Source organism: Camelus bactrianus, chromosome 7 (assembly GCF_048773025.1).
Source record: "Camelus bactrianus isolate YW-2024 breed Bactrian camel chromosome 7, ASM4877302v1, whole genome shotgun sequence".
NCBI lineage: Eukaryota > Metazoa > Chordata > Mammalia > Artiodactyla > Camelidae > Camelus > Camelus bactrianus.
The window spans coordinates 28,804,331-28,820,570 of NC_133545.1; the positions used below are offsets into that span (position 1 = coordinate 28,804,331).

Sequence of the window (16,240 nt, forward strand, 5' to 3'; positions counted from 1 at the left end):
TAATCCTTTTACCGTGTTACAGGTGAGAATAAGGAAGTCTAAAAGTAGGATGTCAGCCCAATGTCTTAAGTACCCTAGCAGTCACAAGCAAACTTGAGAGGTAGTTGAATATTATGTGAACTTCCTACAACCATGAGTCAATCAGTTATCCATTTCTTAGTGTTTCCTTGCCAAAGCAGCATGGGAAGTGTTTGGCCATGCTTGTCTACCTGGCACTGAACCTAATGAGAAAGATGGCTGTAAGCACTGTTTGGAAAAGATTTTGAGAAGGACTGCCAAATCCTGGTTCTAGAGGCTCACTGGATCAAAGATGCAATCACTCAGTGAGATGGAGCTCTGAACGGCCTCTGTGCGCAGACCCAGACAGCCAGAGACTCTGCGAACTGAGAGCTAAAAGAATGAGAACATTAAATCAAAGAAGGGGTTAACTCATGCCCCTGACTCTTGAAGAATAAAATAAAGTACAAAGAAAGCTTAGAGTTAGACAATGGAGAATAAAAAAGTTTTCATATGGGTTGGAGAAGAATCTCACATGGAAGTTCTACCACATCTAAGGTAGAAGAGTGAACCTCCCTCAGTGTCATTTCCTCAGCTGCTCCTATTCAGCTCCTATTCATCTGTGTCTTCCTTATCTTTATGACATTAAGTTTCCAGCCCTTTCTCCAACACTAACAAATTCCTTTTTTTTTTTCTGAAGTGGAAACAATCTAGCTTGCTACCTGGGAGGAAAATACATCTTAGTAATCCTAAAAGTAAATACTGTTAATATAAAAGGATTATTAAAATAAATTGACTCTGTGTTCTGTTGACCTTGACAAAGTTTCCTAAAAGATGATGTCCTTTCCTCTGAAGAAAAGGAACCTTCCTAGACCGATGGTAGCTACATAACAGGTAAAAATTAGAGCTGATATCCCTGTCAAAGTTCACCTCTAAATGGAGAATGGCATAATTAATCTTGAAGAAGGATGCAAAATCACTAATTATGAAACATCTATGCGCTAGTTGTCTGAGCAAACTTGATCAGAACAGTCTCTTGGAGGGGCTTGTCATGTTGGCAGACTTCTGTGACTTTAATTTCATTCACAATTATTTACTGATCTCTCTGTGACATTGTAAAACTGGGAGTGAATTAATCAAGTGTGAAAAGTCTTAAACATGTTTTCCTGACTGGGGTCTACTGTGTAGTGTTAACGGTGAAGACGATGATGCAAGGCACAGCTAATTGATGGACTGGATTAAACTTCATCTGAAGAATTTAGCAATAGTACTGAATAACCCTCCATTCTGTACAGCAAGTACACTTTCCAGAAAAAGTGGCAATTCACTTTTACTTTATAAGACAGAGGCCCTGACTATACAATGTTAAACTTCCTATACCTTCCAGTAGCTTTTATCCCAAGTTACTGGAAAAGCAGAAGAGGAACTCATTATAGGTTTATTACTGAGGGATGAAAACTTCAAATGGTTCGACATATTATAACTAGCTGGAGTCTCAAACATTAGGAAACAAACCCAAGGACCCAAGTGGAGAAATGCTATAGACTGAATCTGTTTCCCCTACAATTCTTACATTGAAATCTAATCCCCAAAGTGATGGTTTTAGGAGGTGGGGCCTTTGGGAAGTGATTAGGTCATGAGGGTGGAGCCCTTCTGAATGCGATTAGGGCCCATCTAAAAGAAACCCCTGGAGAGCTCCTTGGTCCCTGCTGCCATGTGAGGTCACAGGGTCAAAAAACAGCTGAACCAAGAAGCAGGCCCTCACCAGATAGGATTCTGCCAGTGACTTGATCTGGGACTCCCTGGGCTCCAGAACTGTGAGAAATAAGTTCCTGTTGTTTGTAAACCACCCAGTCTATGGTATTTTTGTTTTAGCAGCCCAGATGGACTAAGATAAGAATTAACATTCAAGATTAGTTTATTTACTGGTTAAGGTCAATTAGTTAACATGGCAAGGCTACCTCTCTCCCTCTTTCTCCAAACCCAGACCTTGACCACGATTTATGACTCATTGGCAGGTAAGAAAACTGAGTGAGTAACTAAGACTCTGCACCAAGACTGCTATGTACCAAGGATGTGCAGTTTCCTGCCCTCAAAGTTATCACTGCCTACTGGAGGGAAACACCTTGGTGCAATAAGGTGCTGTGCAAATGTGCAAAATTTGAAAATGTGCAGAAAGTACAAAATGCAGTAGCATCTATTATGCTTTGGAAAAATCGGAGAGTCCCCAAAAGCTTCCGGAGTCTATGAACAACAAATTTACCCAATTGTGTTTGAAATGGAATATATGAGACAGTAGATTTGATTAGCCATCTAGGCATGAGGTGGTCACCATTCAGCCCAGATCAAGGCCCTGGATTAGAACATTTAAAATGGAAGGAAAAGGGTTGATGCCTGGTGTTATTTTAGATACTGAAGATAACAACCCTGTCACAACTATACCCAACTACATCCATTCTATGAGTTCTAATCCAAAGCCACCTCCACAAAGGCTTTCTTGATCTATCCCCCACCCCCATCTCCTACTCAGTGGGCCCTATACCTCTTCTGAAATCCCATAGCCTTTATTTGTGCCTCTTTTATACCACCTATCATAGTCTCCCTTGTTCAAAGTTATGCATTTCTTGAGAGCAGAAACCCACTTTTACATCTCACTCTGTGCTTTATACATAGTAAGTGCTTAACATATATTTTTGCATTTAATTAAATGGAGGATAACCTACTAATAAGTCTAAATTTAAGGCAGCCTTGGAACCAAGGGTAGCATTAACAGTCAAGGGATCAGTCATAAGATCTCTCTCTATTCTTACTACATCCCCCTGGAGGAAAACACATTTATGCCTTGTTAGTTCCACTACACATCACAGTCTATTAAGTTTCCATTCTCAGTGATACCTTGTGTGGCACAAAATCATTTATCTTCTCTCAGTTCTCACTATTGCAAACCTTCATCACATGAGTCCCTTCCCCAATTCTCTCCTCTTTTCTCATTTTAGCCAGACTAACCCATCACGCTCCTTACTTCAAAGAAAAATGAGGCTGCCAGCTGAAAATCCTCTTATCTTTCTGTTCTCATTTCTTGACATCCAAACACAGCCACAGTTGTAGCAATGTTTTACCGTGAAAAATGCACTGTCTAGCTTTCCTGCTGCAGCAAGCAGAACCCCTGAGGACCCCAGCTGCTGCCCCTAGGGGTCCACTCATGCAACTGCTTTGAGGTCACAGCTGCCCACATGCTGCCCCCAGCCAGTGAGTGAGTATGTAAGGGATACTGACAGGCCCAGGCCCATGAGACCGAGGACTTCTTGAACTTGAGATCAGCACTCCGTAGGCCTGGCCAAGACTTCCTTGGACCTGTATTACAGTTGAGATACTTCCTGCCTAATCCTGCTTTCTCCCCCTTTCACATGTGTCAGACCTCCCCTGAGCTGTGAAGATTATCCCTACTTTCTCTTGCTCCTTCTTATCCTCCCCAACTGTTTTCCCCAATGAATCTTACACATCTGATCACATCTTGACGTCTGCTTTGGAGAGAACCCAAACTAAGATACTTCTTAACGCAAAATGAAGTTTGCCCTTTCATCTGTACAATCACTACGGGACTTAGCTCCTTCCATGACCCGCTTGGTGTCCTTCATCTTCCCTCATTGTGGTTCCTTCCCTTAAGCCCACGTGGAAGCTCAAAGAGCCCCATTAAAAAATAAAAAGGACCGCCTCTAGCAACTGAGATCTCTTTCCATGTCTTCTCAGCCAGACTTCTCCTCCTGCTTCCTCGTCTATCAACTAAAATGTGCTCTGTGCTCATTCTATTAGTGGAAGTGCTATTCCTAAAAGCACTGATGACCTTCTAGCTTCCAGAATCAATGGGAAGTCTTTAAGCCCTAAATTACTATATTTCCATGCTGTATTTGGCAATGTTGATCATGCCTCTCTCTACACCACCATCATAAAGGCTTTATCCTTCCATGGTCCCCCAAGGACATCAAGCTCTTTCAGTCTTCTTTCTACTCGAGTGGTTGCTTCTCACATTCCTTCACTGGAATCTCTATCTGTTCAACTCAAAAGTTCAAGCACAACCTGCCTTTGCACTTGCTCTTCTACTCACTGCACTTTTCCTGAAGAATCTTATCCATTCTCAGGGCTTTCACAGCCTGTAGGCTGACATTTACCAAAAATTCCTATCTGTACGGTGGGTGGTAAATACTTAGATCTACTTGTGAAATGGATGGCAGACAACTGCCTCAAAGTTGACGTGGCCACACCTGAACCCATTCCTTCTTTATCGTCATGGGCTCTTATCCTTGGTTCCTTCTCTCAGTTGGCAGGAACATAAAGACATAAACCTGCAAGACACCTTTATTTCTTCCCCCAATTTAGAAACTGCATGGTTGACAGTTTCTAGCATAAAAAGCTAAGCTCATTTCTCTACATCTCAATCTGTCAGGTATAATAGGATATCCACAGTGTCCTGTATATAAAAGATAAGACAACCAGAAAGATGACACGAGAAAAGCAGAAAAATATGGTTGAATATAATAAAACTTAAAATTGGAAGCACTACCTGCTCACCTCTCTACCTTTAGACAGATAGGGAAATAGTAGTCTTATCCCCAACTTACTGATGAATAGCTTAAACTCAGAGTGATTAATTCAAGGTCACCCAGCAAGTCTGTTGTAAAAAGGAAGCAAAGATGCAGGATTCTGGTGTATTTGTACAATGTACCTCATGCTACCAGATAGTGGCTGAAGGTGACAGTGGGTAAATGTAAGGGAGGCCGGGTCTTTGAGCAGAGTCTGCCCAACAACAATGGGACACAGAGATCTCTCAGGGCTCCCACTCCTCACTCCACAGATCTCTGAACATGGGGCTTAATCTCAAACACCATCTGGCAAACAGCATAGCATTTGTAGAAACAGATCAAAAGGCAACTTAATCTCCTCTGCTTGTTACCAGAAAAAAATCATTGTCGTCTCCCTGGATAACCCACCCAATTACCACCAAGTCTGAGAGACCACCTGGGTGAGTCATTCTCCTAAAATCCATGAACATCTGAGAACATCATTTCACTAGAGCAATTTCATTGGCTGCAAGAAGATCATGGTGGAGAGAGTTCTGGCTGCCCTGAACTTGACAAAACAAATCTCAGATAGTTCCACACTATCTAACCAAACATGATCAAGACTTCATTGAGCTATTGGAGAACATGCTGAAGTTACTCTAAATTTGATTTTTAAAAGCTTACAAACCACAATGTTACTACAGAGTGGGCTTGTAGCAGAGTCAAGAATTACGACTTTTTAATGAACAACATTTTTGCCAGCCATGCAAATAAGAACACTAAATTAACCAATCCTTAGAAAGAGAACTTTCTACACAGTGGGTAATATCAGGTACTGACATTCTTCAACATAGAAGGCCCTGTGAACATTTTATCTGATTTAATTCTCACTACAGTCCTATGGTGGTTATTTTTTGCATTTGAGAAAAACACCAGATAGATTTTCTAAAGCCACAGAAAACTTAATGTACCAGAAAGAAGCAACACTGGAATTACAATTCAGGTATTTCTAACCTCAAAGATCTTGCTCTTCCACTATGTTTGAAGATCTGCTATAAAATATGATATTCTGGTCAATGATCCAATCTGTGGCTTAGGTTTAAATGAAGCTAACCAACACCAAGCTGTGGTAGAATGTTCTGTTCATCTCTCCCCTCCTTACACATGCACAAAAAGTGCAGAAATGACTTGGAAACTACTTTCTTTACATAGCAGCCCAAATATTTACCTAGCTCAGCTCTATTGGCAAATCTGTATCTTCACATTAAGACACTTTGGCTAGACAGGGGCTAGGGCTAAGGCTATTATAGGGTTATAGTTTAGGTACCATCTTCTCTAAATTCATCCCTATGTAAACAATGTCTCTTTCTATATTTTCTTCCTTTGTTTATACAAACCTACTCAAATATAGGCAGATTTTTTCAGAGGTGGAACATTTTCTCACCTTCATTGAGAAATAATTTGTGTAAAATGAACTGCATTTATTTAAGGTAAAATTTCATTGAGTTTTAACAGTTGTAGACACTCACAAAACCCTCATTACAATTAAGATACAAAACATTTTCATCATCAGTGTTTTTTTTTCAATTCTTTTAGATCTTTACATAGTATTATAATTTCTATTTACAAATTATTTCTGTAGACCAGTCTACTGCTCAAAATAATGTATTGTGTTTATTTTTGTGTATGGTGTGAGGAATACTCTAACTTCATTGATTTACATGCAGCTGTCTAGCTTTCCCAACACCATTTGCTGAAAAGACTGTCTTTACTCCATTGTATGTTCTTGACTCCTTTGTCAAAGATTAATTGACCAAAAGTTTGTAGGTTTATTTCCAGGCTTTCTATTCTGTTCCATTGATCTAATGTCTGTTTTTATACCAATACAAAATGGCTTAAAGATTTAAACATAAGACAAGACACTATAAACCTCTTAGAAGAAAACACAGTCAAAACATTATCTGACATACATCTTAGTAACATTCTCCTAGGGCAGTCTACCCAAGCAATAGAAATAAAAGCAAAAATAAACAAATGGGACCTAACTTACAAGCTTTGCACAGCAAAGGAAACCATAAGTAAAACAAAAAGACAACTTACAGAATGGGAGAAAATATTTGCAAAGATGAGACTGACAAGGGCTTAATTTCCAGAATATATAGACAGCTCATACAAATTAATAGTAAAAAAACAAACAACCCAATCCAAAAATGGACAGAAGACCTAACTAAGCAATTCTCCAATGAAGACACACAAATGGCCAATAGGCATATGAAAAAAATACTCAATATCACTAATTATCAGAGAAATGCAAGTCAAAACTACAACGATAAATGCTGGAGAGGCTGTGGAGAAAAGGGAAACCTCCTACACTGTTGGTGGGAATGCAGTTTGGTGCAGCTGTTATGGAAAACAGTATGGAGATTCCTCAAAAAACTAAAAATAGATTTACAATATGATACAGCAATCCCATTCCTGGGCATATATCCAGAGGGAATCTTAATTCAAAAAATACATGCACCCCAATGTTCATAGCAGCACTATTTTTTTTAACATTTTATTGAGTTATAATCATTTTACAATGTGTCAAATTCCAGTGTAGAGCACAATTTTTCAGTTATACATGAACATATGTATATTCATTGTCACATTTTTTCCTCTGTGAGCTACCATAAGATCTTGTATATATTTCCCTGTGCTATACAGTATAATCTTGTTTATCCATTCTACATTTTGAAATCCCAGTCTATCCCTTCCCACCTCCCACCCCCTTGGCAACCACAAGTTTGTATTCTATGTCTATGAGTCTATTTCTGTTTTGTATTTATGTTTTTTTTTTTTTTAGAGTCCACATATGAGTGATCTCATATGGTATTTTTCTTTCTCTTTCTGGCTTACTTCACTTAGAATGACATTCTCCAGGGACATCCATGTTGCTGCAAATGGCATTATGTTGTCATTTTTATGGCTAAGTAGTATTCCATTGTATAAAGATACCACATCTTCTTTATCCAGTCATCTGTTGATGGACATTTAGGCTGTTTCCATGTCTTGGCTATTGTAAATAGTGCCATAGCTGTGGTATCTATGATACTAACTACTATATATAAAGTAGATAAACAAAAAGTTTCTACTGTAGACCACAGGGAACTATATTCAATAGCTTGTAGTAACTTACGGTGAAAAAGAATATGAAAATGAATATATGCCTGTTTCTATATGAAGAATTGTGCTGTACACCAGAAATTGATACAACACTGTAAACTGACTATATTTCAATAAAAATATATTAAATTTTTTTTTAATTTAAGAAAATGTCCACAATACATTATTTTTTAAGTCAGCAAATACCGACCCTACACATTCTTTTTAATGGCTGCGTAGACATCCATCTTATAGATGTACCATAATTTATTCATCCATTTTCCTATTGACAGGCTTTATTCAGATTACTTTAGGTTTTTTTCCCCTCATATTAAATTCTCTATTTTATCTCCTGCTGTTTGGACCAAAATCAATGGTAAGATTTGACTTCTTTTTCCTTACAAAAAACTTGGGGTTTGAGTCATGAGTATATTTTCTTTCCACTTAGTTTCTTGGGTTGCATACAGGAAAGCATTACCATTCAAATGTTCTTTTAATCATCTAGTCCACAATTTACCAGCAATCAGAACTATTTGTAATTCATGAGCTATGTGCAGAGAAGAGATATCTCACTTCACTGAAAAAATACACAGTTTTGTGAAACATTGGCTATTTATGTGTCAAAGTGGGCCACTGTACACTGAACCACACTGAGAAACCACAACGCACCTTCAATTGTTTTCATTTATGCTTTAATAATGGGGTTTTTTTTTGTATCTTAGTGTAAGGTTGATCCAAATTTTGCTACATTTCAATTCACTTTTGACAAAACTGTCCATGAAAATATCAATCAGGAAAACTAGAAGAATAAAGTTAGAATGTGTAGTCAGCCCAAATGTTTCTCTTTTAATTAAAAAAATCAATCATTGAGAAAATAATGAAGGAGACTGTTTCAGTTTTTTTTTTTAATGTTGTTTCTGCTATTATAATCTATGGCACAGTAAAATCTTTACACACTGTATTTAAGTATTGGTAATTTTGTTTCTGTAGGACAGATTCCTGAAAATGGTTTTGCTGTGTGAAAAGGCACAGGCATTTGAGAATGGTTAGTTGTAATGCACTGCAGAGGCACATTCCTCTAAATGAATGCATCTTAGAGAGCAGTCACTTCTCTTACACCGAGGAATGTTGTCCCTTACAACACAACAGGAGCCCGTGGGCCACAAACAGTGACGCCAGGGGCTCAAGTGAAATACTCTGTTCCTAGTAGGCAGCTGCAGAGCCTCATGTCCCTTCTGGGACTCTAAAGAGGCTCAGGGAAAAAACACAGGGCTCCTAGGGGCACACCTGACGCTGCTCTGCGTCTTTTCCCTCAGTCCCCACGGTGCATCTGCTTACTTTCTAGGCTGGAATCATCTAGGTTCCAGCTGCCCCTTCTTGCCTTCAACACACCAGACTTAGGACTTTACAATTTCTGTTCCCTCAAGATCTTGAGAAATCTAGTCACTTCCAGTCACTCGTGTATGAGCTAAAATGTCACCTCCTCAGGGAGGCCTTCCCTGGCTACTAGCCACCCACTTTTCACCTTGTGGTCAAGGTCCCAGCCTCCCCTGCCGCCAAATCTGACCCTTTACTACCCATTAATCACCCAATAGCCAAGGGGATTTCCCTATCAAATCCAAGTAAATCCAAATTCCTCTCCATGCTCACAACCCTTAGACTGCTTTCCAAAGCGTTTAGAGTGATAGTATCTCATGGTGGTTTACTGAGCTCTACCTGAGCCCAGGCTACTGCTCAATCCCTTTCTTTCCATTCCGTCCTGGTTGGCTCCCAGAGACTACACTGGCCTTCAGCTCTTCCTCAAGGTGCCAGGAACTTGCCTTTACCACCCGTTCCCCCAGCTAGAACACTAAACAGAGAGTCAGAGTTCTCATACCCTGGTTTCCTTCAATCTCAGATCAAAAGAGCACCCTGTTCTGCTTTGCCCTTTTACTTTCTTCATAGCATTATCACCGACTAAAATTATTTCGTTTACTCATTTACTTATTTATGCATTGTCCCTCTACCAGTAGAAAGTAAGTTCCATGAGGGCATGGACTCTGCTCTTGCTTCCTTTTCCTCATCCTCAGTGACCGGCACATGGTCAGTTCTTGACAAATACTGCCTGTGAGTACAAATGAACTATACAGTGTATCTCTCCCCCAACTAGAATGTAAGCTCCTTGAAAACAGGGACCTCGTCTCTCTGGTTCATTACTTTCTCCCTGGTGCCCATCACTGTCCCTGGTGTGTGATGGACTCTCAGTAATTATTTGTTAAATGAATACAAGTGTGCCATTAATGGAGCTTGGGATGTGATGGTGATTATTTCTGTAGGGGTATTTGTTTGAACCACATTTAGTTTAAAGGGATTTAGAATATTTAGAAGAATATTCTCAAGACTACCTGTATAAGCTGAATAGTATCTAGCAAAAACGTATGTCCACTTGAACTTGAGTGTGACCTTATTTGGAAATGGGGTTGTGGCAGATGTGATCACATTAAGTTGAGGAAGAAGGTGGGCTTTAGTGCCCTTATAAGAGGGAAATTTCAACACACACAGATACGGAGGGAGAATACCATGTGATAACAGAGGCAGAGACTGGAGTGATGAATTTACAAGCCAAGGAACACCAAGGATTGCCAGCACCTCGGAGAAGCCAGAAAGAAGCAAGGAAGACTTCTTCCCTAGAGCCTTCAAGAGAGCATGGCCCTGCCAACGCCTTGACTTTGGGCTTCTAGAACTTCCAGAACTGTAAGAGAGTAAATTTCCACTGTTTTCACCCACCCAGTTTATGTTACTGTTTTAGAATTCCCAGGAAACTTCTAATACATCATCCCTCTTTTTTTTTTAATGCTATTCATCAAAAGATACAATGGTTATCAGTATTTAAAAAGATATGAAAAGAATTTGATAGTGATCTAGACATTCCTCCATTTTAAATATTGGAGACTCTATAAAAGACAAGATGGTTCAAGGTGAGAAACTGACTACAAACTGGCTTAGCCTGTTAGTCATTTGCCTGAAGAAATGAGAAGTGTTTCCCCATGCCAGGGAATCAGTGTTCAGTTTAACAGCTGGTGAGGTGAGCAAGCACACATCGCCATTACCTCCACTGACAGAAAAGCCAAGAACACAGAAGGAGTTGAGTCATATGAGTATATCCTGAGACAACCTCTAGGAAAACCAAAATGTACACAGCATGTAACACACCTCATAGGTACACAGTCGTTAAGCAGCACATTATGTAAAGAATGATGCTTACTTGGCCTACACTCATTGGGTAAAACAACCTTAACTTCCACACTGAGTCCAAAGTGAGGATTTTCCCAGCGTGCATAACACTATTTAACAAGCCCCCCCTCCCGGTGTAGAGCCTGACGGTTTCACTCTTTCACCTTTCCATGCCACCTTAGCAAAGCTCAATAATCTCTAATTTCAGGAAAAAGGGTAGATTCTTTATTCTCTCTGAGCTCTTCTCCAACTAAAGCAAATCTGAAGAGGTGTCACTGTCCACCTGGGGCTGCACGCTAAAGAGGGAGAGCCTACCCAGGACAGCTGACTGTCTGACACATGTATGAACTGTGCTGCCCTCGTGCAGTGATTCAGTCACACTGGCCAGCACTGCTCATTAGAGGAAGGAAAACTGGTCACTGAAATAAGGTAGTTGGCAGAGCTGATTTTATTATTTTTGTCTTCACAGCAAAAAAGCTTGAAAGCGGTAACACATTTGTCCAGAGGGAGAAAAGGAGGCAACTTCCTAAGACTCTAAGAGGAGGCGCTGAACAGCCCCAGGTGGAAATCATGGCTAAATACCATCTAAGAAGTACCTTCAGAGGGTTGCTTATTTCACATTTATTAATAACATTCTGCCAAACCCTCATCTTGGTATAAGTCAGTCCCTGAGGCACCACTACTTTATGTGGCAATTCTTAAGAAAAACTCATCCACTAAGAAAGACTGCACAGGCCAACCTACCTTCTTCCCGCTACTTCCTGGAGGCAAAGACCTCACCGGATCTGGGCAACGCGTTTCAAGAAGATCCAACACACATTCCTTTGGGGCCTCTCATGTTTGCCGTGGGTTCTTATAACCTAGACAGCAAGAGCCATGAAAAGAGAGTGTGATGGGAGCTGACAAGGTAATTTAATGGAAGTTCTTCCAACAAGTAGGATGTGTGTTCAAATACAAGGAAGAGAACCAAGCTCTCTGAAAATGAAATGCACTATAAAAGGTAAGGTCAGAAGCAGAGCCAAAAAGGAGTTTTTTTTAAAAAAGTGCTGAGAAGATAAACAAAATGCCAGCTGGTTCTGTTGACGTGGCTTCCTTCATAAGGGTTTTCTCTCTTCCTGATTCAATATAAGCATTGTTTCAACCCTTTCCAACTCCAAATAGAAAAGTAAAATATTATACCATGCTTTGTATGCCTTTCCTGGAGCTGTTGTCAAGATTTGTATAGAGCACGTTATTGAAATACTGGCTTTTTTCTTTACCTTAAAGAATATTGTAATAAAAGATCTGATATTGATAAAACAAAAAATCCTTCAAAAGAAAAGGAGAAAATACAAATGACAGCCCTTGATGCCCTTTGGATTGAAATGAATTTTCACTCCCTTTTCAAAGAGTTCAACTTTCTCAAAGGATGAAAAATAAGAGTATTTCTTACAGTTACACTGGTCTTTACATGAGAAGTTTCTGCAAAAATTGGCAATGATATTTGATGCTAAGGGAACTGAATAGTGATCATCTTTGTTCTCAACAGATTTGCCTAAAAAATTTGTAAGGCCCTTATGATATATTCACATTATCAAGTCTCTAAATGTTTTCAAGTTCAGCTAACTGAAAACTTTGGTGAAAGAAATTTTTTCTCTTGGCTTTGATTAGCTTTGGTAGGTGCTGTTGATAATTCACTCAGAGTTAATGACATCCTTGAACCATGTACAGCATTGTTCCAAAGCCAAACAGTACTCAAAGCTTTCCAGTTTCTCTAACTCAGGGCCCTGAAGCCCAAGCAGAGCCCTGGCCAACAAAAGGATCGCTTATATTAAGAGGTAAAGTGGATTTGACTTAGAAGAACTGATTGAAAAAGCTACATGAGTTCATGTCACCTTCAGTCTTTGTGATTGAATAACAGCATCTGGACTTTCTTCTTCGCTTTGCTATTCATTTGTTTTGATAATGCAGTTGATTGGGTCTGAGTCAACACTGGATATACTGAAAACCCTCTCCAAGGTAGTTAAAAATTTACCTTCGTAAAGAGGCATGGGCCACAAAAACCTTTGGGATTGCTTGCAACTCTCTGTACATCCAGCTGTAGAATCATTGCTACTGAAGAGTGGGAGACAAATCTAAACTGTCTGCTTTCTAAAAAGTGAAAATCCTGGAACAGCTTTCACTTATTCAGCCTTGATCACTGAGGAGGAAAACAGAACTGAGTGCAGCAACTAGGGGACCCATTGTTAAGGTCTATTTGAATAGCGTAAAAGAAACTCATTTGGCCACAGAACCACTCGAAAAAACCTTTCTACATCTGTCGCTAAGTAAGGGGGTGGTGTATGAGCAACTGCAGAGAGATGAGGGAATTTCTCTGACTAATGGAAAGACCAGAGGAGGTATCAGAATTCAGTCTGGGGAAGTGAGAGAATTACCTCACACAACATTTTGAGAGGAAGCCTCTCGTTGCCACCGGGTCATGGATCCCCACTGAGGGTGGTGATTCAAAAGAACTCATTCCTGCCTACATTGTCATGGGCCATGAGTAAAGCCCAAATATGTTACTCTAGCCATGGTTACCTGAAGCAAAGATTAAGACTCCTTTGGAAATGGGTTATCATTTCCCAAGAAAATGCAGACGGATAAACCTTCACTTGGGCATGTAATCCAAGGGGGTTTATGGATCCTCAAAGCCTCAGGTCAAAAATCACCAATGCAAGAGAAGCTGACCATAAAAGAGGTGAATTTGGGACACCATTTCTACTTGGGGAGCCTCATAGTGAGAAGCTGAACCCTGACCCTACTGTGTGAGGGGAACAATGAGAAGACACATCGCCTCTCTGCCCTTTGATTATAGGTAAGAAGTCCACTGTGCCTCATCACCCCCACTCCCAGGCTGGGGACCCAGGAGGGACTGCACAGCTGATGAGGAAATTTCCCATCGTATCCCTAGCTCTCATATTCTGACAATAAAATCACATTACTGAAGGTGATATGTATAGGATTCCTTTTTGTGACCTTGAAAAGCCCAAATACACCTACCAAGACGTGAGGTGGGATGTTCCACTGCGGTTACCCGAATGCCTGCTGGAAAGCTGGCTTCTCTCCTCCCTCCCTCTTCCCTGTAGCTTCACAGCAAAGATGGGACCACCCCACACGCCAGCCCTTATCCTAGAGACCAACTGTCTTGATTGTTCGCCTCCTATTGTGGGCCTAGAAGAAAGTAGTTTCTGGGCAGCTAAACTCTAAAGTGAGTAATCTGGTAACTTGGAAAACAAGTGCTAACAAATGTTGCCCAATGAAAGGCTGTGAGGGTGGGGAATTGCTCCTCAATTAGAACTTGGACAGAATCCTAGAATTTTCTAGCTGTCCTTCAATGCACAGTGTTTTTGAAAAGGTATTAGTCAAGATGGGTCACAGCCAAAGTCACCAGGTCACAGGAAATGGAAATACCACTGAAGTCCATAAAGGTCAGGCTTAAAGAGCATTCAGGACACCATCACTCTTACCCTGGCTACATACACAGGTTTACACACCCGGGAATACACCCCTCCTCATATCCTAGCAAAGGCTCGTGTCCTCATTTGTTATACTAAGATGGAGGAGTGAGGGCTGCTGAACATTTGGATCAATGTTCCAATCAAAAAGGAGACTCAATAAAATTTAAAGAGTCTTCTGTCTGTGAGTCTGTTTCTATTTTATAAACAAGTTCGTCTTTTTTTTTTTTAGATTCCACATATGAGTGATAATATATATATTCATATATGACTGAAGCACTGTGCTGTACACCAGAAATTGATACAACATTGTAGACTACAATTAAAGGAAAAAAAAGAGAGTCTTGAAGAAAATAGATAATCACTTTTTTAGAATGGATCATCTTAAGTCAGGGAATTAGACAAGATTCTGTCTCTCATTTCTCATTTCTGGAATGACCATTTTGAGGAAATTTTCAAGCGTTAAGGAAGGGCCAAGCTGTTTTCTCAAATAGATTATAACAAAATATTTTGTCTTAGAAAAAGTATGCTATCTGAAAAGTGACATTAGGTAACCTATAGCTGCTTAGGTAGAAAATTCTGAACAATCTGGAGTAGTTGCTCACCATAAGAGCAGTAGTCATATGTGACCAGAAGCCCACACTCCACACATCCCCCAGCCTGATCCCATCTCTCAGACCTCCCCAACTCCCCACAGCCTCCCACTGTACCCTCAGAAATCACAGCAAAATCTTCTGCATCTTCAAACATTTGGTCCACTCTTTCTATTTCCATGTGGTTTTAATGAAAACCTGGCTCCCTCTGAGCACACTGTTTTTCATGGGACCCTCAAGGGGATTGCTTTCTTTTCCACACATCTTGTACCACCAGACCCAGAGGTGGAGGATGATGTCCTCCCCACCTCTTTGTCCCATCAACACATTGTATCTTCTTCTTCCACAAACGCCCTTCTTTGAAGTTCTGACATCAGATTTCACCAGTGGACAGTACTAGTCCTTTTTTTATGGTCATACGTATTTCTTTAGGGTTACTCTTTCTCATTTATTGAAGATTTTATCTCCAGGTTCACTAATTTTATTATCAATGTAAATTTTCCTCTGACACCCTGACCTCTCAGTTTATTAGCACCTTTTCTTCCACCTTATTTCAGCTACCCACTCTCATTAAGCACCCTGGCTTTGTTGCTACCAATATCTGCATCCCATCATGATTTCAATTTCCAGCATTCTATTCTCTGATCATCCTCTTCCCACTGAGATCCCAACTCCCAAAACTCAGACCCCACAAAATTCACAGTCCACTGAATCACCCACCTTTTCAATATTCCTCACCCATTCTGCATCCTAGTTTCTCTCCTCACCTAGTTTATACACCTGCTCCAAACTTAAGAGTCATTCCTTTCCATTCTCCTCAACTTCCTCATCCCCTCTCTCTTCCTGTTGTACTTACTTGGCATAACCCTGAACCCAGTTAAATTCAGTTCTCCACCTATTGTATGACTACACCTGTAGAGCTGAAGATGGTTAAAAAACACACAATCATCCTGACCTGTCTCTCTTCAAATTTGTGAACTCTATCACACATGGATCCTTTCATGATACCTGGCTATCTCTTTACTTTCCTCTGGTCCATTCATTCCCATAGCTTACTGAGAAGCCATGTGCCAAACAGAATCAGGATGCCAGAAGATATTACTTTTGTTAGCCATATGGACATCTAGGCAGGACTCTTTGTCAACCAGAACCCCTGATCCAGTTGCCTCCTACCCTAGTAAACTGGCCCAGGGCTCCAAATGCCCTACTATTTACCCAAGTATTCTCATGTTTTTATGTGTGCTGTGACTTTAAAAGA

General features: G+C 40.2%; 1 long non-coding RNA gene across 1 annotated transcript in view; it reads right to left on the reverse strand.

Annotated features, from left to right (window-relative positions):
- The window catches only part of LOC141578139 (uncharacterized), a 50,434-nt gene that overhangs the window by 26,384 nt on the left and 7,810 nt on the right, over nucleotides 1-16,240 (reverse strand). The window contains exon 2 of the long non-coding RNA XR_012508105.1: nucleotides 11,658-11,773. This is a non-coding gene — a long non-coding RNA (uncharacterized LOC141578139). The remainder of the gene's footprint in view (nucleotides 1-11,657; nucleotides 11,774-16,240) is intronic.